We start from the raw sequence: 21,883 nt of genomic DNA, 5'->3' as shown, positions 1-21,883 counted from the left end.
CAGAGTTCAGAAATTGGGAACTGAGAACTGATCGTTTGATGCAACTAGATGGAGCTTTCTTAGTGTGTCGGATCATTTTGTGGCGGATATGGACCATGAAAAAATGTAACGAGTCGCTGTCATCTAGGAGTCCGGTGCCCTTTTTATTGAGTGCGCATCCTCTGAGATATCTCATATTTTTGCGTGACCGACGTATCCGGTGCCTATTCGGAGATAGCACAAGGGTCAGTATTATTTGAGCTTTAGATTCGTGCATAACATTTTTAAACGGTTGTGATTTTCGAAAAAGTCATGCAAAATATGAGATATCTTAGAGGATGCGAATTTTTTTTAATGCCATTTCACTCTGTGTTAATTCATTTCTAAGTGAAGGAAACTTTTTAGTTAAAAAAAAACAAAATTAACATTTTGAATTGGATTGAATTGAAAACAATGTTTTGAAATAAAAAAAAATAAAAATTAACATTTTAAATTGAATTGACAAAATATGTCTTCAACAGCGATCCATTTTTAAAAGTTGACCCGTTCATTTTTAAAAGTTTTATATTTGTACATAATTTTTTATATAATATGGAGTACAATATTATTTATATAATATGGAGTACAATACTATTGGCACTGTAAAATTAATCTCCTATAGCATGAAAGTTAGGTTTCGCTAGGTGCAAACGGATCAAATAGTGAAAAAATTATATTGGCATCCATATTTATTTTTTGAATATGAATACAGATTAAATATCAAACGGATACAAATCGAATATTAACAGATACACATACAAATATATGTTCTTTTTATAAGGAGTATAACGTAAAAAAATCATAATACATATTAAACTATATGATTTATAACTACTAATCGGATACAAATAATTAAAATTAAAAATTATATTCATATCTGCATCCGTATGAATATTCAGATGTTAGATATCCGTATATAGTTGTGAGATATGGATCCTATCCGTTTGCACCCCTGCCGCTCCGCCCGTGTATGTCTTGCTGCTTAGAACATCTACAACGCAAATTGCTAAAGGATTGCTTAGTTTGACGTGTCAATTGTTTTTGTAATTGCTGGGATGCGTCCGAATTTTTAATTGAGAAAAAGTTCTTGTCCACCTTATTTTGTCCACCGTCTGTCCACATAACCGTATAGGACCACTTCTAACGAACCTTATCTGATTTCCCATACCTTTCTTTATAAGAAGTTTTCCAATAAACCTCTAATCTCTTTCTCTCTCTTCTCTCCCTTGTTCTTTCCACCAGATCAGACAATCGATCTCTCTTATTGAGAGCGTTTCTCTCCTTCGTTTTTTCCATTAGATCAGACAATCAATCTCTTTTGTTGAGAGCATACTGAAGATCTGATTAGACAATCGCTCTCTCAACTTGAACAAATAAAGAGACAAACTCGCAATTTAGAGAACACACAATCAGAGAGAAGCTTCGATAATCAATCTCACCATTGGATCAGTTCCTTTCTACTTACCTCTTAGTTATCCTCCTATCGATCTCGAGATCTGGTTTATTTTTCTTTTCCTTTTTCTTAATTTTGTTCTGATATGGTTTTGATAGGGGTTCTGTGCTACGTACAGACATGGATTTCATTATGAAGCCTCTATTGTCTCCATTTATGGATAGATGTCCCTCTGTACAATTAACGTGTCACGTCAATGGTAATTTAATTCACTTTTTTTTTTAATTAACTTACTTTCCGGCCTGAATGATTGTTAAATGAGTCTATTAATGCTATAACTTAATTTTTGACATTGCCGTTGATCTAGATCTCGTCTGATTTTGTAAATTTTTTTATCTCAATGTCTGATTTGAATTTTTTATTTTGAATTTGATATTTAAATTCAAAATTACATATATCATTTTTGTAATGTCGTCGATTTGAATTTTTTGATATAAGAACTTATAAGATTTGATGCATTAAGGGATCTTGTAATTATTTCTTTATTTCTATTGAATTTCGATATGGAGGAGATATGAGGAGATGATATGAGAGAGGTGACATGGATGAGAGATGATAGAGATGTGATGTAGAGTATTTCTCATGTTAATTTTACAGTATTCATCTTGTTATTTTACAATATTCAACTTGTGAAAATCTAGAGGAAAGAGATGATAGAGAGACGATATGGAGTATTAATCTATTAATTTTACAGTATTTTCCCGTTAATTTTACAGTATTCATCTTGTGAAAATCTGGAGAAAAGAGATGATAGAGAGGCGATATGGAGTATTGATCTATTAATTTTACAATATTCCCCCTATTAATTTTACAGTATTCATCTTGTAATTTTACATTATTCATCTTGTGAAAATCTGAAGGAAAGAGATGTTAGAGAGGCGAATTGGAGTATTAATCTTATCATTTTACAGTATTCAACCTATTAATTTTATAGTATTCATCTTGTAATTTTACAGTATTAATATTGTGGAAATATGGAGGAAAGAGGTGATAGAGAGGTGATGTGGAGTATTGATCTTGTTATTTTACAGTATTCACCCCGTTAATTTTACAGTATTCATCTGTAATTTTACAAAATTCATCTTATGAAAATCTGGAGGAAAGAGATGATAAAGAGGTGACATGGAGTATTGATCTTGTCATTTTACAGTATTCACCATGTTAATTTTACAGTATTCATCTCGTTATATTACAGTATTCATCTTGTGAACAGTTACTAATGTTTAACAATGTGGTTGTAAATATTTGATGTATTGATGATTTATAGTTTGCATCTATTAGTTTTACTGTTTACATATTTTAAATTTATAGTATTGAATTTTGCAGTGTGTTTATCTCAGTTTTATAGTGATTTAGGTTTCAGATTTACAGTTTTATAGTTTGCATATGTTAGTTTTATAGTTTATATTTGGAAATTTTACAGTATTAAAGTTCTATAGTTTGCATTTTTATGTTTACAGTATATGTAGTTTTAATTTATAAGATATAGATGCATATATAAATATTAATAATTATGAATTTTTTTCAAAAAAAAAATAATAAATTTTAATTTTTAAAAAGAAAAATTGATTCAAAAAAAAAATTGTATAATTTTCAGAATTATTTTGAAAAAACTGTATAACTGAGAAGTGGTTCAATTTTAAAATATAACAAAAAGTTTTAAAACTGTCATTAACTATAAATTAGAGAAGTACATCAAGTGGTCCCGTATCAAGTACAATTAGTTTGACAAGTTGTGCAAGTTGAAAGTACACAAAGTAGTCTCGCTGAATGCTAGAAACTTAAAGTGTGTTTTTTGTAAGATTTGTTATACAAGTTACAGTATTAAATTAGTAATTTTACATGATTGATGCAAGGTAAATGACAGTTTTTTCTGTAGACAAAAAGTTGTCAACAATTAAACACTTCCTTTTTAATTTACCAAATTTGCTTTGAAAGAAATGATTGGTTTTTGAAAGAAATCATTGCTTAACGACATGCTAGCAAAATTATTGGACAAAATTCTTTCTTTCTTCGTAACTCCAGCGCTCTCTCTCCCCTAAAAAAACGAAACCCCTTTCATTCTATTTTTTCCTCAATTTGGCTACTACCGATGACAGGAACTTGACCTGTCTAAGCTCTAGAAATTCGCAATTGAACCGAATTCTCAGTTTCTTGGACGAATTAGAGCAATTTCAAGAGAATAAGCAAACAAGGAAGAACACAAAAACAAACAGTGGAAACCAATAGAATCTTATTATTTTCGATAATCCGAACTGATACAAGAGTTGCCTTTTTATAGGCGAGCTTACAAAAACAAGAATTAAGGAAATTGAATCACTAGATCTTTCTAATTCCTAACAGAATGCCATGTGGCGAGACACATCAGATTAGTTAGCTGTGTTGTCAAGAGAAACAATCACTACTGGACCTCTCCAGTTCCGCCCATTTAAGATTCATTAAATCTGACAATGAGACCCTCACGTCAGAGACAGAACTCCAACGGTCATCTGCTTAATTCTAGCCCGCTCTCCCTTCTTCTTGCTCCAGGCTCACTGACCAAGTCAAAATTGGATTCTACAAATCCCAATTGTGACATTCCCCTCCCCTTAAGAGTTTCCTGGACCTCCAGGTTAAATTGGGGATACTTTTCTTTAATAATCAGGTAGTCCTCCCATGAGGCGTCTTCCTCGTTTGAATCTGTCCACCTAATCAAGAGTTGAGCCACAGGTGACCCGCCTCTATTCACTAGCCTTTTTGCCATCACCATTAGAGGTTCTTTTGGTACCTTCTCTGAATCTCCGATAATGGGCAAGTTAGGAGAGGTAACCTGACCCCTTGCGATATGCTTCTTCAACTGAGACACATGGATGACATCATGTATAGCTGACCCCGGAGGTAGACTGAGGCGATAGGCTACCTTCCCTATGCGTTGTAGTACTTCGAAAGGCCCATAGTACCTCGGGCTGAGCTTTTGATTTCTAACGCCTGCTACTGATAACTGACGATAAGGTTGGAGTTTCAAGTAGACCCAATCGCCAACATCGAACTCCCGCTCAGTCCGGTTAGTGTCAGCATACTTCTTCATTCTATCTCTTGCCTTAACCAGATTATTCTTCAATTGTTGAATGGCGTCATGCCTATCCTTCATCAATTGATTAACTGCTTCATTCTGACTTTTAGGAGGGCATCCCAGGGGCAATTGAGGTGGAGGATAGCCATACAGGGCTTGGAAGGGTGTGGTCTTTATGGAACAGTGGTAACTGGTATTGTACCACCACTCGGCTAATGGCAACCACCTTACCCATTTCTTGGGCTGTTCAAACACCATTCCTCTTAGATAATTCTCTAAACATTGGTTCACTCTTTCGGTTTGTCCATTGGTTTGAGGGTGATATGCACTACTCATGTTCAATTTAATGTCCAATTGCTTAATTAGTTCTTTCCAAAACCGGCTGGTGAATACGGGATCTCTATCAGTAACAATGATTATAGGTAATCCATGGAGCTTGTACACCTGATTGAGGAAAGAATGGGCCACATCTATTGCCTTGTAAGGGTGAGTTAGTGCAATGAAATGGCTGTACTTAGTTAACCTATCCACCACTACCATTACTACATCTTTACCCTCAGCTTTAGGCAACCCAGTAATGAAGTCCATGCTAATGTTACTCCAAGCCTCCTCAGGAATTGGAAGAGGTTGCAAAAGCCCTGGAGATGGCACTAGTTCAGGTTTGTTGAGCTGACAGTTGTTGCAAGATTTGATGTAGTTGTGAACCTGCTCCTTCATGCCAGGCCAGTAAAACATAGCTCTAAGCCTCTTGTATGTTACTGTTATGCCTGAATGGCCACCCATGGATGAATCATGCACCTCCTTGATCAGCTTTTGCCTCCAATCACCAGCCTGTCCAACACAAATACAATTTTTATACCTGATAATGCCTTGGTGTATGGAGAGGTGGTTGTGCTCTACAGGTGGTTGTGCTTCAGCAGATGTGGAGTGCTGATTTGCCTCGTTTGCCTTTAATTTTTCTTGTAGCTTGATAATCCATTCATCACCATGGTAACTCTCCTTCACCTCATTCACCCACTGTGGCACCAGTTCAGTGAAAGCAAACAAATTTGCAATTTCTAAACAATCTTCCCCTTTTTGGCCTTCTCTCCTAGACAAGGCATCAGCAGCTCTATTCTCTACACCCTTTTTATACTCAATTGTGTAGTTTAGACCCAAAAGTTTGCTAAGGCCTTTATGTTGCATGGCTGTGTTCACTTTTTGTTCTAGCAAATGTTTGAGACTAATTTGATCAGTTTTTATTACAAAAGGACCTCCTATCAAATAGTGCTTCCATTTGCTGACTGCATTCAATAGTGCCAGCAACTCCTTCTCATATGTGGATAAGGTTTGGGTTTTAACTCCAAGCTTCTTACTAATAAAGGCAATAGGTCTTCTGTCTTGCATAAGAACAGCACCTATGCCTTGATCACTAGCATCAGTCTCTATGGTGAAGGATTTGGAGAAATCTGGTAAGGCTAAAACTGGGGCACTGGTCATGGCATTTTTCAATAGTTCAAAGGCAGTTTGAGCATCATCACTCCATTTAAAGGCATCTTTTTTTAGCAACTCAGTAAGGGGTTTAGATATGATACCATAGTGCTTGATAAACTTCCGGTAGTAACCCGTAAGACCGAGGAATCCTCTCAAATGCTTTACTGTTTTTGGTTGTGGCCAGTCACGCATGGCTTGGATCTTGTTAGGGTCAGTTGCTACCCCTTGTTCAGTTATAATATGGCCAAGATACTCTATTTGCTTCACCCCAAATTCACATTTCTTGAGTTTAGCAAATAATTGGTGCTGTCTCAGTATTTGCATCACTGCCTTTAGATGTTCTAAATGAGCTGTGAAGGTTTTGCTATATACCAGTATGTCGTCAAAGAATACAAGTACAAACCTCCTGAGATGAGCCTTAAACACGTGATTCATGAGTGACTGGAAGGTTGCAAGAGCGTTAGTTAAGCCAAATGGCATGACGGTGAATTCAAATAGCCCATCATGTGTTCTGAATGCAGTTTTGGGGATATCCTCCTTTCTCATGCGAATCTGATGGTAACCCGACCGCAAGTCGAGCTTAGAAAAAAACTGGGCACCCTTTAGCTCATCCAATAGATCATCTATCAATGGAATAGGGAATTTATTTTTTATGGTTTGATCATTCAATTGCCTATAATCGATGCACATTCTCCATGTGCCATCCTTCTTCTTTACCAATAAAACTGGTGATGCAAAGGAACTAGTTGAAGGCCGAATAAACCCATTCTTTAATAGCTCCTCTATGATCTTCTCGATTTCAAGTTTTTGGAAATAAGAGAACCTATAAGGTCTCAAATTGATCGGTTTGCTATCAGGTTTCAGCTCAATATGATGGTCAAAAGATCTGGGTGGTGGCAAGGAAGAAGGCTCTTCAAAGATATCTTGATACTCTTTGAGTACCAAGTTGATTTGGGGATTAATTTCATCCTTAGCTGGTGAGTAAATTTCTTTCCCTTCAACATGAAATAGTTGTGCAATTATCACTTGACTACCTTTTCGTTTCTCTCTTTCAATATCTGTCACCGGTTCACATATTTTCAATTCTGCCGCAACACCTTCAGCTTGTAGGTGTATGGGTTTTTCGTCCATCTTGAAACTGATAGAACCCTTGCCCCAATCAATATTCATTAAACCAAAAGAAGATAACCAATTCATGCCTAATACCATGTCATACCCTTGTACTTCCAATATTCTTAAGTCACTTCTAAATTCATGCCCTTGTAATTTGAAACACAGTGCCTTACACATAGTGTCAGTGTACATAGTGTCACCACTTGCTGTTCTCACTAGTAAAGGAGTGATATGAGTGGTTGGCAATGCTAGGTTGTGGATTATAGTGGGACTGACAAAGGAGTGAGTACTCCCACTGTCCAAAAGAGCACATACAGGAATGAGACCAATATACCCTTTAAATTTCAAGGTTCTACTATGACTGGTATCACACACAGTGATCATGGCGTGGTCATCTTGAGGTTCAGGTTGTGAGTCTTCAGTAACCATCCCATTTTCGATCTCAAATTCATTTTCCTGACTCCATTCACCATCTACTTCCTCTGCACTTAAGGCATGAATGCCCTTCACTACACATTTATGGCCCGGGTGAAATTTCTCCTTACATCTAAAACACAGCCCAAGAGCCCTCATTTGTTCAATGGTTAAAGAATTTGGAGCATTGGATTTGGGTTTCTGCACTAGCTGGGTGTTTTCAGTAGTGATCTTATTACCAAATTCTTGGTTTCTATTGATCCTGCTAGTCATGGCAGAAAATGGCTTCACTACATTCTGAGTTTTCTTTGGGAACCCTTCATGAGATAATTCAATTTGTTTAGCAATTTTAAATGCTTCCATGAGATTGGTAGGGGTAAAAAGGTCAATGCTGTTTTTTATCTCTTCTTTCAATCCACCAATGAAACCCAGTAAGTAGAATTCTTCATTCTTAATTCGGGTTCTACAAATCAACCTTGCCTTTGCTTTTTGGAACTGTTTGATGTACTCTTCTACCCTTCCTGTTTGCCTAGTGCGTTGGAATTCTTCTACTGGATTAACAGTAGTACATGGTCTAAACATCTCCATAACCTTTTCTACTAACAAGTTCCAGGAGGGTTGGGAGTGTTCCACTTTATAACATCTATACCACTCTCTAGCATCTCCCACAAAATGCATAGTTGCCATTCGGGTTTTATGAGGTTCAGGCACTTGAAACACATCGAAGTATGACTCACAATCTTCTTCCCATTCTACTGGGTTCTCACCATTAAAAGAAGGAAAATCCATTCTTGGATAATTGAATCGAAATTGTTGCGCATTATACCTGACTTCCCCTTCCGTTTCCTTCTCACCAGCAATTGTGTTGCTTGTATCTCCAATTGTTGGACCTTGTCTCAGCATCATGGATGTCACTAAACGCTTGATCTCAGCAATGTCGCTCCTTGTTTCTGTCATCTGACCCTCGATCTGATTCATACGGATGCCCAACTCCTTTTGGCCTTGACCCAACTCTTGCTGGGCAGAATGAGATTTGTCGAAACGATCTTGGAGAGATTCCAGCTCCAATTGTGTCTCCTCAGCCACCGACATAGCACTCTTCGTCCTACCGGCCATTCTTGCACTTCTTGCACGCGACTTCCCCAGGCTGTATCGTTACGGCTCTGATACCAGATGACAGGAACTTGACCTGTCTAAGCTCTAGAAATTCGCAATTGAACCGAATTCTCAGTTTCTTGGACAAATTAGAGCAATTTCAAGAGAATAAGCAAACAAGGAAGAACACAAAAACAAACAGTGGAAACCAATAGAATCTTATTATTTTCGATAATCCGAACTGATACAAGAGTTGCCTTTTTATAGGCGAGCTTACAAAAACAAGAATTAAGGAAATTGAATCACTAGATCTTTCTAATTCCTAACAGAATGCCATGTGGCGAGACACATCAGATTAGTTAGCTGTGTTGTCAAGAGAAACAATCACTACTGGACCTCTCCAGTTCCGCCCATTTAAGATTCATTAAATCTGACAATGGGACCCTCACGTCAGAGACAGAACTCCAACGGTCATCTGCTTAATTCTAGCCCGCTCTCCCTTCTTCTTGCTCCAGGCTCACTGACCAAGTCAAAATTGGATTCTACAAATCCCAATTGTGACGACTATCGTTCTTCTTGCCAATTTCTCCAATGGATTTGCCTATATTTTCCCTTCATTTTGACATCTCATTTATTGGAGGAAATTCTATCTCAATTTCTAAATTTTCTACGACGAAATTCTCACAACAAGGGAGAGTGGGATGGACAGGATTTGGAGCTATGTCTTTTCCCGGGTTTGAGAGCCGAGGTGTGCTGAATGCCAGAGTCCATCTCCGCGATGAAGAAGCTATGTGTAGCTCCGTCAATCAGAAGTTGTTCGTCGTGTTAACGCTTGCATCGAGCTTTGAATGCCTCCCAGGTGGTCGCTGTCAGAGATGATGGTACGCTCGAGATATGGCTTGTTGGATGGTATCATAGAGGACGACACACTCAACAAATTAAGGTCTGGAATTAACAGTTTTCATATCTTCCCCAATTTCACTTGATTGGTTCTCTTAATCATTAAATGGAACCTAGATTGAGCTTGCCAGTAGGGGATCAAGCTGGTGGCAATGAGGCCAAGCATCCCTAGTGTAATTAGCTACATGGCCTGTAATTTGTATGCTTCAATTTTTTTTTTTCTGATTACTTTGATATTGCTAATTTTCTTTGCATTATAAGCTTATCCATTGTTGAGTTGACTTGTTTGAACTCTGGTATAAGAATTTTCTATTTAACTTCATTGAATGGTAGATAATAACTGGCCCATTATTGTTAGTTTATTAATGTGATGCGTCATTTTGACATTAAGTTAGATTTTTTTTTTTTGTATGAGGTCCATGTAATTACTGCTTATGCACATCTCTGGTTGTCCATGTAACCACAGGGCATCCTTTAAACAGAACCAGTATCCACTAAGTTAGAGGCGAGGTTTGGGAGTTTCTTCTTGGATGCTTCAATCCGAAAATCTACTTCAACAAGGTCGAACATATTAGACAAAAGAGAAGGTACTTGTTATTTTTTTATTTATTTCTTAAGAGTCGGAACCAGTATCCATGATTCTAGTATTAATCCTGACTTGTTCATACCAGAATATAGACAAGTATGGTACCAAGCATGTACTGGAGCTGACTGACTGCTCCTTTGGTACATTACAAATCATAGTGAAATGGTTCTTCCAATTTAAACAGAATGAGTGTTTTCTATTTCTTTTATAATTAAGCAGAACAAATTATTATTCGTAACGAAAAAAAAGCAAAACATTTTTATGGAAGGATAAAGAAATTAACATCAACTATATTGAATATGCTACCAATAGAAACTTCAATCATACATATGATCAAGCTAGTTTTAGTGTATCAAGACCGGAAGTTTCTCGAGTTCATCTTGCTGAATATCAAGAATATTTACAAAATCATACAAAAATTCGTAATAGATCGACTAATCAGCAACTCCAAGCGGACTTGGTTGAGGAGATATGGAACCGTTTTGCAGGGGTGGATGCTGCATAAAGGGTAATGTTTTATTGTTTTTATTGTTTTTTACATTCCAAGAGAGGAGAATCAAAGAGCTAACCAACTTGCAAATTCAGCCCGTATACATCAGACCTCTTATGTGGGATTCACCTATCCTCTCAATTCAATCTTTAGACGGTAATCTTATTTTACCAGTATAGCTATGTGGATGTGTATTGGTGCTAGGTAGCTGTTGTAAGAAGTTTGATGAAATTAGCTGTAATAACTTTCTGGTAAACGGAAGAGGCATAAATTGGCTTTAAACCCAAAAAAATAACTTGTTAGGTTCCTAACATCAATTTCCTATTAGTGTAGGTACTTAATTTATGTTGGATGGTATTGTCAGCTGGTTCTTATCCTCATCAGGATCTGCGCCATCCTTCTGCTGCAGTTTGCTCTAGATGTTTTAATTAATTATTTTTTTCATTAAGCTTCCCATGTAGTTACTGTTACAGCTCAGTTTGTATCATTTTTGTTTTATTGTACATGCCTTGCTCACATTCTTTATCTAAAAAATGTTTTGACAAGGTCAACGGTAGATGCAAAGTTGCAAGCTGGATCAATGTACAGGAAATAATTACAAGCTTATTACATTATTTGTTTTTGAATGAATAAACTTGATTCTGCATGTTGGTTTGGATATGGTGTAAAACTGACTTCTTTTGATTTTATTGTGTGCGCATATCAATCGGTGAGATACATAGTATGAAATTAAATCGTGTAATTCTCATATACGCTGAAATTCTGATAGAATTCTGACATAAGAGAAGAGATTATTTTTTCCAAGATAGAAAAAATACACATAATTGTTGCAAGTTGCAAACTTGAAGGCACCATGGTACCGCTTGTACAAATGACTAGTAATGAATGGGCAAAATTTGTAGTAAAGCAATTGACTACAGATGAGGTGATTGATTATGCTCACTATTGTCGATTCGATTGCCAGTATTTTTCCGTTCCAGTGTTTCATTTACTGCAAACTTAATTAATCGTGGAAAAAGCTCCATGATTTTATTTGCTTACCTCCATGGCTCCATCTGACTGACACTATTTCTCTCTCCCCATCAACTTCTGATTGAAATATCTGTGTGTGCTTGCACATGGTCTTACTTAGTTAATTAAATTAGACAATGAAGAATTGCCTGGGCCAGAACTATCAACCTATATAATGATCATCCTAACTAATTAATCCAATGAAGTATAGTGAGCCGTAGCTAGTTTTCATGAAGGGTCTCTCTAGATTGAAATACGGAGGAAGGAAGGAGAGAGCAGAGCGAGAGAAGAGGGTCTCTCAGATTGACCAACGGAGGAAGGAAGGAGAAAAGGGTCTCTCAGATTCACCAACGGAGAAAGGAAGGAGCCGTTTTTTAATTTTTCGCTGATGTGGCATTAATTGCTGGGATGGAGTGTTTAACAATTATGAATATATTTAATTGCTAAAGGTAATGACGTGGCTGTTTAGCAATTAAAGTTAATTGCTCCATTGGAGATGCTCTTAGTTTTAAGTTTTAACAATGAAGATAAACTTCAATTCGAGCCACCCGATCTGAAATCAACGATGCAAATTTGCCTATCATCCAATGAATTTCCTTCCAGCTGGAGAGGATCTGAACCTGGTTTTGAACACAGCTGGGCCTGAGCGCCTGACAAGATAACAAAGCCCAAGCATGCTAATCCCCAAAATTGCTTCTACAAATTTTAGAAAACACCAGTATACAGAGCTTAGACAAAATATGTTACATCTGTTTATTGGTAATAAATGTTATTTTGAAACTCTTATGTCAATTTTTTTTTGTTTTAAAATGTTCGGCAAGACAGTAACTATTTTCTTTATGCGTGCGTTTATATGCTAATATTTTTATGCATGTACGTTGGTTTTAGTTCCATTGTCATGTATTTAGAAATCTTTTTTAGCGTTTTCTCGTCCATCTGAATCCACAAATTTAATTAAATTTACTGAATAAATATATTTGAAAATTATACATAATTCAATAAAAAATTCAAAACTCAAAATAATAAAAAAAAAAAACCTTCGCATTCTTTTGATCTGGTTGAGACTAAATTGTGACTATTTTTTTTCCAATTGTACCTTCCAGTACTTGAGGGGATACAGATTCATCGACTGCGTATCCTCTGCATTTCTCTTTTGAGTTAATGAATCTCAACCGTCTGATTTTAAACGGAGTTAATCTGACACATAACTATAATATAGGGTTTCTTTAATATTAGTGTGAATTTAATCTGCACAAATCTTAAAACATATTGGATGGTCGAGATGCATTAACTCAAAAGATTCCCTTTTAGTTAATCTAGAGGATATGAATTTGGATTCATCCGAGTCAGTCCGTTTAAATTTAATACGAATCTCAAAGCGGACCTATCTTCCAATTTCCAAATAGACACTTGGTTTTGGTCCCTACACAATCCTGTAATTTCGTACTGGTACTGGTACTGGTACCACCAGTGAGTTTTGACGGATGTACTCCAGTGAAAGCTTTGTCATGAGGTTCTTGGCAAAAGAAGTGGTGCTTTTAAATGCTTCTTTTTGTTTTTTCCTAAAGGGACCCTCCAAGTTATCGATATTTGTGTCGGAGTACCTCAAATCCTTTCTTTCATTTTTGGTGTCAGCCTTTTCTCGAAAGAGAAAAAGAGAGAGAGATGTATGGATAGAAAGCGACATTAGTTCTGAGATGCTCTTCGCATGCCAAAGGGCTAAAGTGCAAAAGTCGCGGAAAGCAAACTGTCATGGCGATTTTTTGCGCGTGCGGCGTGCGTGTGGTTCTAAATTTTTAGTTATACTTTTGTATACTGGTACCCTGATCATCATTAAAAGGTAGAAACCCCAAAAAAAGAAAACTACAGATGTAAAGCCTAACGATGAAGGATACTGTTTACAGGTACCTGATCGAGGTGGTCAAAATTTCAGATTGCTGTTATGAATTTTAAAGATGGTCAATTTATCTGCAAGGGAATAAAATATTGTTAATGATAAATCGACAAAAAATATTATTTTCAAAAGAATCGCTATTAACAATAAGAATATATGCGAGGATATGGATGTTGTTAAGCAATTTTATCATTGTAGATAAAATTTATTTTTATAGCGTGGGCCTTACTAGATCCACTTCTGATACTAATTTGTGGATCGAACAGGTAAACGAACCGAGCCGAGCTGAGCCGAGTTAGGTAGATTTTGAATTCGACTCATGTCAAAACGAGTCGATTTTTAGCTGAGTTAATCACGAGTTGAGCTCAACGCCTGTGCCAGCTAATTAAAAGTTTGTTGATTTAATGATTTTTGTTGACTTAGCGCGTGAACCGCGCATAGATCAACAATCTGAAAAAAGTTTTGTCTTTTCATGACGGGCACAGAGTAGTAAAAAAAGGTTACGAAAGATGCTTCTTTTTTTGCAACGAACTAAAGAAGAAGCCGAATAACACAATCCGAGTCAAATAGAGCGAACTAACTATAATCTTTTTGTGAAATGATCTCATTTGAGCCACGAGGTACGAGTTTTTAATTAGTCATAATTAAACGGTTTTCATATTACCACATATGAACTGATATGAAATCTGAAAACATGACTAGTAAATCTAACGAACTAATAACTGAAATTGCAACATCTAGCTGTTTGATGTTCGAAATGTTGACCTAGCTCAATAAAGAGTAAGGCTACGGTGCTATGGGTTGCATAGAGGACCTCTATGCAACGGCTCAATATTTGAGTTTTCAAAATCCTAACTGTTGATCCGAACCGTACAACATGATCTCCATATGAATATGTACTTGCAAACCAAATTTTACATTTTTTTAGATTTTTAGAAAATCACTTGATCTGATTTTCTAAAAATCTAAAAAAAAAGTAAAAAAATTCTAAAAAATGTAAAATTTGGTTTGCAAGTACATATTCATATGGAGACCATGTTGTATGCTTCGGATCAACCGTTAGAATTTTGAAAACTTAAATATTGAGCCGTTGCATAGAGGTCCTCTATGCAACCCATAGCACCGTAGCCTTAGTCCTCAATAAATTAGTTACATAACAAACATGTAGAATATTAATTTTATTATTTTTGAAAAAAGAAAATAACTATTTTTTATGATTTTGAAAAAATTAACTATATTTTACCATCTTTTTCCGAATTCGGTACTATTATATTTTTAATATATAATTAGATCGAAAAATGGTTCTAATAAAGATAAAAGCTCGTTTCTTTTTTATTTGAGCAGAACTGGAGCCATCAGACTCCATTCATTTATTCAATAGACTCAACTAAAATTCAAAAATTCATTTTTTAAACTCAATACATTTTTTTAGAACTATAGTGGTTGAATAAGGTCCAAAAAAATTATACTTTTAGTTATTTTCTAATAATAAAAATAAATAAAACAAATAGTACATTAAGTTGAAAGAATTAAAGAATAAAATCTTTTTTATTATGACATACTACTTTTTTTCTATTCATTACCTTTGAGGATCAGTCGCAGTCTCATAGACTCTACCAAAAGCCTATACAAACTTTTTCTTCATCCAACTGTGTAAAACATTAGAGTTGCACTTAAAAGCCGTGTACTCTACCATTGAGTTAGCAACCTGGATAATTAATAAGATAGATATGATCAAAATAAAAAATAAATTCAATTTTATTGCAGGACTATGTTAAAATGATAAATTAGCAACAAAGAAATAACAAATTCAATAAAAAAAAGAATCTCAATTCAATTACTAATACTAAAATGAGGAGGGTTCAAATGTCTCCATTTTTTGTGCCTCCATCATGCCTTCATTTTTAAAAACTTTAATAACTGAAAATTTAAATTATAAATGTCAAAATAAAATCATTAGATATGATTTATGTTATTTTTCTCTATATGCTCATAAAATATTATCACATTTCAATTTTGTTTTTATGTGAATTAATAAGTTGAAAAACAACGTCTAGAAATTATCCACATTAGTACATTTTTTACAATCTCTTGATGGCAACCAAAACAAAGTTGAAATGTCGTAATATTTTACACGTGCATAGATAAAATGATGTAGATCATATCCAACGGTTTTATTTTGACTTTTAAGTTTCAAATTTTGAGTTATTAAAGTTTTTAAACATGGAGACACAATAGAACAAAAAAAATGGAAGCATTTGAACCCTCCTCTACTAAAATTGAGAAAATCGAAATCCATTCCTATTAAAATGAAAGAATAATGAAAATTCATCTAATTTATGATCAAATTCTTCTTTATTAAGAAGAAGAAAAAAAATGTCTTGATGAATGAAATTGAAACTTACTGTTCGGATAAAACCAAATAAAGAACATAATAAACAGATCTATTGATCTATCCACAGATCAAAGTCTATTTGATCAATACAATATTGTATTGATCAAATAGATTTTGCCAATAGAAAAAAAAACTGAAAAAAATAAATGATAAAAAATACTCGTGTGGTTTAAACTATGGAGTCTTTGTTCTTTTTATCTTTTTTACAATTAACCTTTTAATTTGTTCAATGGAATATTTGTTTCGGCTCCAGCAACACACAACACGATGGTTCATGTACATAGGTGCCATAATAGAACTGAGTTCATTTATGGATCTCATAAAAAAAAAAAAAGAGTTCATTTATTTTATTTGCATTTCTTTTGCTCTGCTTACTAGTCACCTGCCCATGAGGCCACGAAGGCAATCATTTTCTTTGAGTTGGGTCAATGATTGCTAGTCCATACAAATTGACCAAATAAAGCATGTATCTTCTCAGAATTTTTTTTAAAACCATAGATAAAAAAAAAAGATTTTATCAAATCAATTTGACTGTTTTGTTTTTTACAAAAATTATAAGAATCAAGATGCCATTTCGGTCTCTTTTTTGTGTGGACCGAATTATCATTTCGGTCCCAACCGTTTTCACATATTAAAAAAAAAAATACGTTAAAAAATTATGAAAATATCTTAGACCGAATTGTTATTTTAGTTTCAAAAAAAAAAAAAAAAAAATTCGGGACCGAAATAACATTTCAGCTTTTATAGTTTTTTTAAAAAAAAAAAGTAATCATGTTGGTTTCATAAAAATCATTTTTTTAATTATGGTTTATAAAAAAAAATCATCTTCTCATTGGCGCTGAAAGGAAAGGAGTGATGAAATTCTCCTACGTGTGAACATATAACCGATTTTTTAATCTGTAGCATTTTCATAATAATATAATTTTGGAGAAATTTTGGAGCTTAGTAGAAATACAGACTAGCTCTGCGTATTTGCTAAGTTTGAGATTATAAGAAACGAGGAAGATTCGAGATTAGTAGTTCCAACTTTAGGAAAATTATTTCATGCCTTTACTATTTATATTTTTTTGACTTGTGTGCTGATTTGTTTAAATTACAAATTTTGTATATGGTGCGAGATTAGTTGTACTAATTTTAAGAAAATTATTCCTTGCCTATACTATATATTTCTTACTTAGTGTGTTGATCTCTTTAAGTTACAAGTTTTGTATTTGTTGAATTAATTAAATTAAGAATGAAATCTTGTGTTTAATAATCGTAAATTTCAATTTAATTTAAATTTTTGTTTCTACATAGCATTTCTAATTTGGGCCCTTGTGTCTACTATGAATTATTGTTCTTTGTTAATGTTAGTTATAATCTAGAATTTATAATTTTTATATTTTTATCCAACTAATTATATAGGAGTTGTTTATTAGAACTTCCGATGTTAATTATATCACATTATATAATTAGTGATGTATTTTTGTCTTTGGTTTTTCATATTTTTACTAAATTTGTATAATAGTTGTTTATTATATAAGTAGTGATATATTTTTGCCAATTGTGTTTTTGTTTCATAATTTTGATTAAAAAAAACATACGTGACGTGGTTTCAATTTGAAGATGCCCAAAGTTTTCACTATACCGCTAAAGGTTGTTCTAGGTATTATATCTTTAATTTTCAGATCTGAAGTCTTTTATGTGAATCTCTCTTCTTTCTATTGCAATTTTTGAATGACACATCTGTGATATTTTCCTTTTGATTTGTAAATTGGACAATGATCATGTGGTGTATTCAAATGATCAGCAAGTTCTTATTTATGATTATATAGGTATAGGTTGCAATGCTACTTTAACAATGATGTGGTGTGGCCTATTTGTTTTTTTATATAGGAGTAGGAGACTAGGAGGTACTGGAGGCATATGCATCGCCTGCGGATACTACTGTGGTCGCCATTTTGGTAAAGTGAAACATTTCCAATTAAATAATCAGGAGACAAAGGATAGAGACACAAAAAGCAAAGACAGTTGGTAGTAACAGAAGGAAACAAAGAAAAATGAAATCTGATTTTGTACTGTTACGTTTTTATTTTAAATACATTTCTTAAGTTTCACTTAAATATCAATATCTTAAAAATAATGACAGGGGCTAAGATGCAACTTCATGATATTATTTTGAGCAATTTTTAGCTATTACTTGGAATAAAACAAAATTTTCAATTTTGCTGATTCGGTTCCACTTGTTTTGCACTATTAATATCTTCATTTTTTTAACTGACACCTGGAAAAGTCTTGTTTAATTTATTTTTTTGTGTTTTATCGTGAATTTGAAAAAATAAGTGATCTGAATAGTTTTTGAAGAAATCAATTACATAAAAATTGGGTAGGAGTGTTTTCTGTTAATAAATGAAAGAAATGTATAATTGTTTTAGAGAATCATTTTTTTACAATTAAACACTATTATTTTAGTCAATGAGAAAAAGGAAAAGGAAGAACATATGGAAAAAATGAACAAAGATAAAATTTGTAAAATATTGAAATATTAATATTTTAATATAGGATAGATAGAAATAGAACAAACAATTTTAGATAAGACAAAACGTACCAAATAACTGTCCCGGAGAATCAAGTGTTGTACCCTAATTTGTTGCCAAGTTAAATAAATGAGAAATTGGCAATGTTAAAATGATTGGAAAATGCCCAAGATATATAGGCTCTCCAAAATAAATTGATAAATGGCATGTTGGAATTCATGATTATATTCTACATTGAAAATCATGAATTTTGATATATTGTACACATTCTAACTCAAAATGATTGAAGAGTCATGAATTTTTAAAGAAATTGCTGACATGGCAGCTTCTGGGTGGTGCCACGTATGACTGGGTACCTCTAGCCTTTAACCTAATGATTCTGGGTGCAAGTTGAGTACAACAGAGCCAATTTTGACAGGCAGGGCCCACTGGTCAGCCTATCATGCCAAATTTCGCTGATAGGTTGAGATAAGTGAACTCGGTGTATAAACATTCAACTATGTAGACCAAAGTGTCAATGAATCGATATACAAAAGGCCAAGCCCACACAAACCCCACACAGGATTCAAATCTAGCGCTCTGGCGCAAATGAACCCTTTATCATTTATACTCGGCGCACAAGCTACAGCCGCATAAGCTGATTATGTCTCAGAAGTATTTATCCATGTAACATAAAATATTTATCATTATGCTTGAAAAATATTTATCATTGATATTTTACTAAAAGTTACAATTATGTCTGAGAAATATTTATCCATGTAACATAAAGTATTTATCCATGTAACATAAAATATTTATCATTATGTCTGAGAATTATTTTTATTGATGTTTTGCTGAAAGTTGCAATTATGTTTAAGAAGTATTTATCCATGTAGCATAAAATATTTATCCATATAACATAAAGTATTTATCATTATATCTTAGAAGTATTTATCATTGGGTGGGGGGATTGTTTATTTAATGGTCCTCAGTTGTACAGGGACAATCCAAAAAAAAAGGAAATTTTGTGCGGGGATAATTGACAAGTATTTACGAAGGGATTGTTTATTTAATGGTCCCCAGTTATGCGGGGACGATTAAAAAAAAAAAAATTTTGTGCGGGAACAATTGATGGATTGATTTATTCTTTCATAAATAGAGATCATTGCATAGGGATTAATACTTTGCAAATTCAAAATAAATACTTTAGTGCTTCAAGTTAAATACTAACAATTTACGAAATGCTTATTAATGACTGAGCGGTCTCCCCATGATTTTTTTGACAGTTTGTGCGGGATTTTTTTTGTAGAAATAAAGCTACGGAAATTGTTATCAGGATCCAAATTTTCCAACCCTCCAATCTTAATTTTTCCATTTCATCTTTGATGATGATGTGAAAAATGAAGAGTTACAAAATTTCCTCGTCTATTAATTAATAATTTAATATCATTTCTATTAACGACAATATTCCCAAATTGTAGTTTATTAGATCATTCAAGGTTGTCATCTCATTATCTCCCACCTTATAAGCTTATCTGGTTGGTGGAATAATAGATTCTGTCAGAGATTTGTTGGATGGTCGGAAACAAAAGTATAATCCATGAAAGCAAAATTGTGTTTATAGCCAATGAGAATGAAACATGTATTCAAACACATGCTTTAACTGAATGATGAGTGATATTGAATTTTCAATTTATTTACGGCTCTGATCGGAAACCTCTATTCTTTCACGGAACGCTATTCGGAATCGGATTTGAAAGAAATTCGCTGATCGGAAGAGAGCGATGAATGAGAGTTGAGTTCATTCTACGCGATTTGAGAGGGTCGAAATCGCGTGCTGAAATCCAACCCCAAAGCAAGAGATTTGGCGAGAAATGGATTGTCGCTGGTGAAAGCTCCTCTCTGCCCCTTTCTTCCCTTTGTGTTGCCGTCAGATGTCAAGATAGTGATCCAACAAATTCAACGATCAATCAAAGTGCCGATCAAGTTATCTTCTTCTTCGTTTTCTTAGCGAGAGTTGAGTTTATTCAATAGAAGTGTTGATTTCTTCTTTCTCCGTTGTTTTTTTTCTAGCCCTAATTTTTACTGTATAATGGCATAATCAGTAAATTAGATGAATTTGAAGGTTAGTTTTAAGAAGATCAACACTGAATTCTCTTCTTCACTTTAAAGTTTTCGATCACGAAACTTCAATTCATAATCTTCTTTTTTCATCTCATTTCTTTTGAATTGAACTCAATTTTTATTCATTATTGTTCCGATCAGAGCCTACATTAATCAGTTTCGTTATGATCAAGATTCTAAATAACGGTAATCACGTCATCACGGAGAGGTTAAAAAAAAAAATCACGAATAACGTAATTATAGTAGATGCTATCGTACATAATTTTTTTTTTCCTTTTCAAAATTTATATTCTACATAATTTATATTGGAGAATTGAAGTAACAACCAAATGACAATTAATCTAAGTCTGTACCTTTTTTAATCATGCAAATAAGAAATAAAAAGGAATCTACAAGGTAACATTCTTTAATAGTTCATACTTCATAGTATTATAGATTGTAATAGATAAAGAACAATTAATTTTACAAGTGAAACAAAGTCATTGCCTATTTGATCATTTTATAGATTATAATAATCAAAATTAACTTTCAATTAGTCATCTCATTCAAATTTTATAGTTGTACCTACCTATAACTATTACAACTATATAGTGGTAATATTTTTTTATTTCATGTATAACTTAGTTTTAACGATCTGAAAAAACTCTAGTGATCTATATATATATAGATATGATACAAGTTGAGTTGAAAGTCTATCTGACTAGCTCAAATACTTTTGGCTCATTTACCATCCTAATTAACATGGTTTACTAAATATATATTTGCTAGTGCCTTAATTAATGTGACCGGAGATCGATATCCTCTCGTGCAACAAACTAATTAAAGACGACATATTTCTGATTGATGAGGCTCCCAACAGGTCGTCGATAAAATATATATTCTATTGTTTTCTATTACTTGCGTGAATATACTTATCTCATAAATTATATCCGACATCATATTTGATTTCCCCTGTTTTATTTTGGAAACGAACGTGCTTGGTTTAGCATCGGGTTTAATTTTAAACAAGACGATAACTTTTGACACGAATTTCATATATATATATATATATCACGCACGTACGTACGTGTGTATTGATGAGACCATCAAAAGGAGCAACTTTTGAGAACTTCAGATTATATAGTGTCAATGATCATGATCGCATGCTATTATTCTAGGTGGTGTTAAATTCATAGCACTTTAGCTGTTTTTTTTTCTTATTCATCTCCAACCTTAGTAGCCTAAATTATAATATATAGATGATAATTTTAAAGCCAGAGTAACCTAACTTATATTTACAAAATTTATAAAAATATGAGGCGTACAAGAGAATATTTTAATCTCGTAGTCTCTGAAAAAAGAAAGCAGTATTGTTATTTATTTTTCTGAAA

General features: G+C 33.8%; 1 long non-coding RNA gene across 3 annotated transcripts; it reads left to right on the top strand.

Annotated features, from left to right (window-relative positions):
• Positions 1-9,185: 9,185 nt before the first annotated feature.
• Positions 9,186-11,145, top strand: LOC144558407 (uncharacterized). 3 transcript variants are annotated; one of them, XR_013512898.1, is made up of 3 exons: positions 9,186-9,561; positions 9,985-10,105; positions 10,534-11,145. It is a non-coding gene; the product is annotated as an uncharacterized LOC144558407 (long non-coding RNA). The 3 variants fall into 3 exon arrangements; XR_013512895.1 differs by having other exon boundaries at positions 9,186-10,105; positions 10,534-10,612; positions 10,928-11,145; XR_013512893.1 differs by having other exon boundaries at positions 9,186-10,105.
• Positions 11,146-21,883: the final 10,738 nt, after the last annotated feature.

The sequence above is a fragment of the Carex rostrata genome, chromosome 1 (genome assembly GCF_964058835.1).
Source record: "Carex rostrata chromosome 1, lpCarRost1.2, whole genome shotgun sequence".
In the NCBI taxonomy this organism is placed as follows: Eukaryota; Viridiplantae; Streptophyta; class Magnoliopsida; order Poales; family Cyperaceae; genus Carex; species Carex rostrata.
The sequence above is the reverse complement of the archived record's forward strand: the minus strand, read 5'-3'. Positions and strand labels throughout refer to the sequence as shown.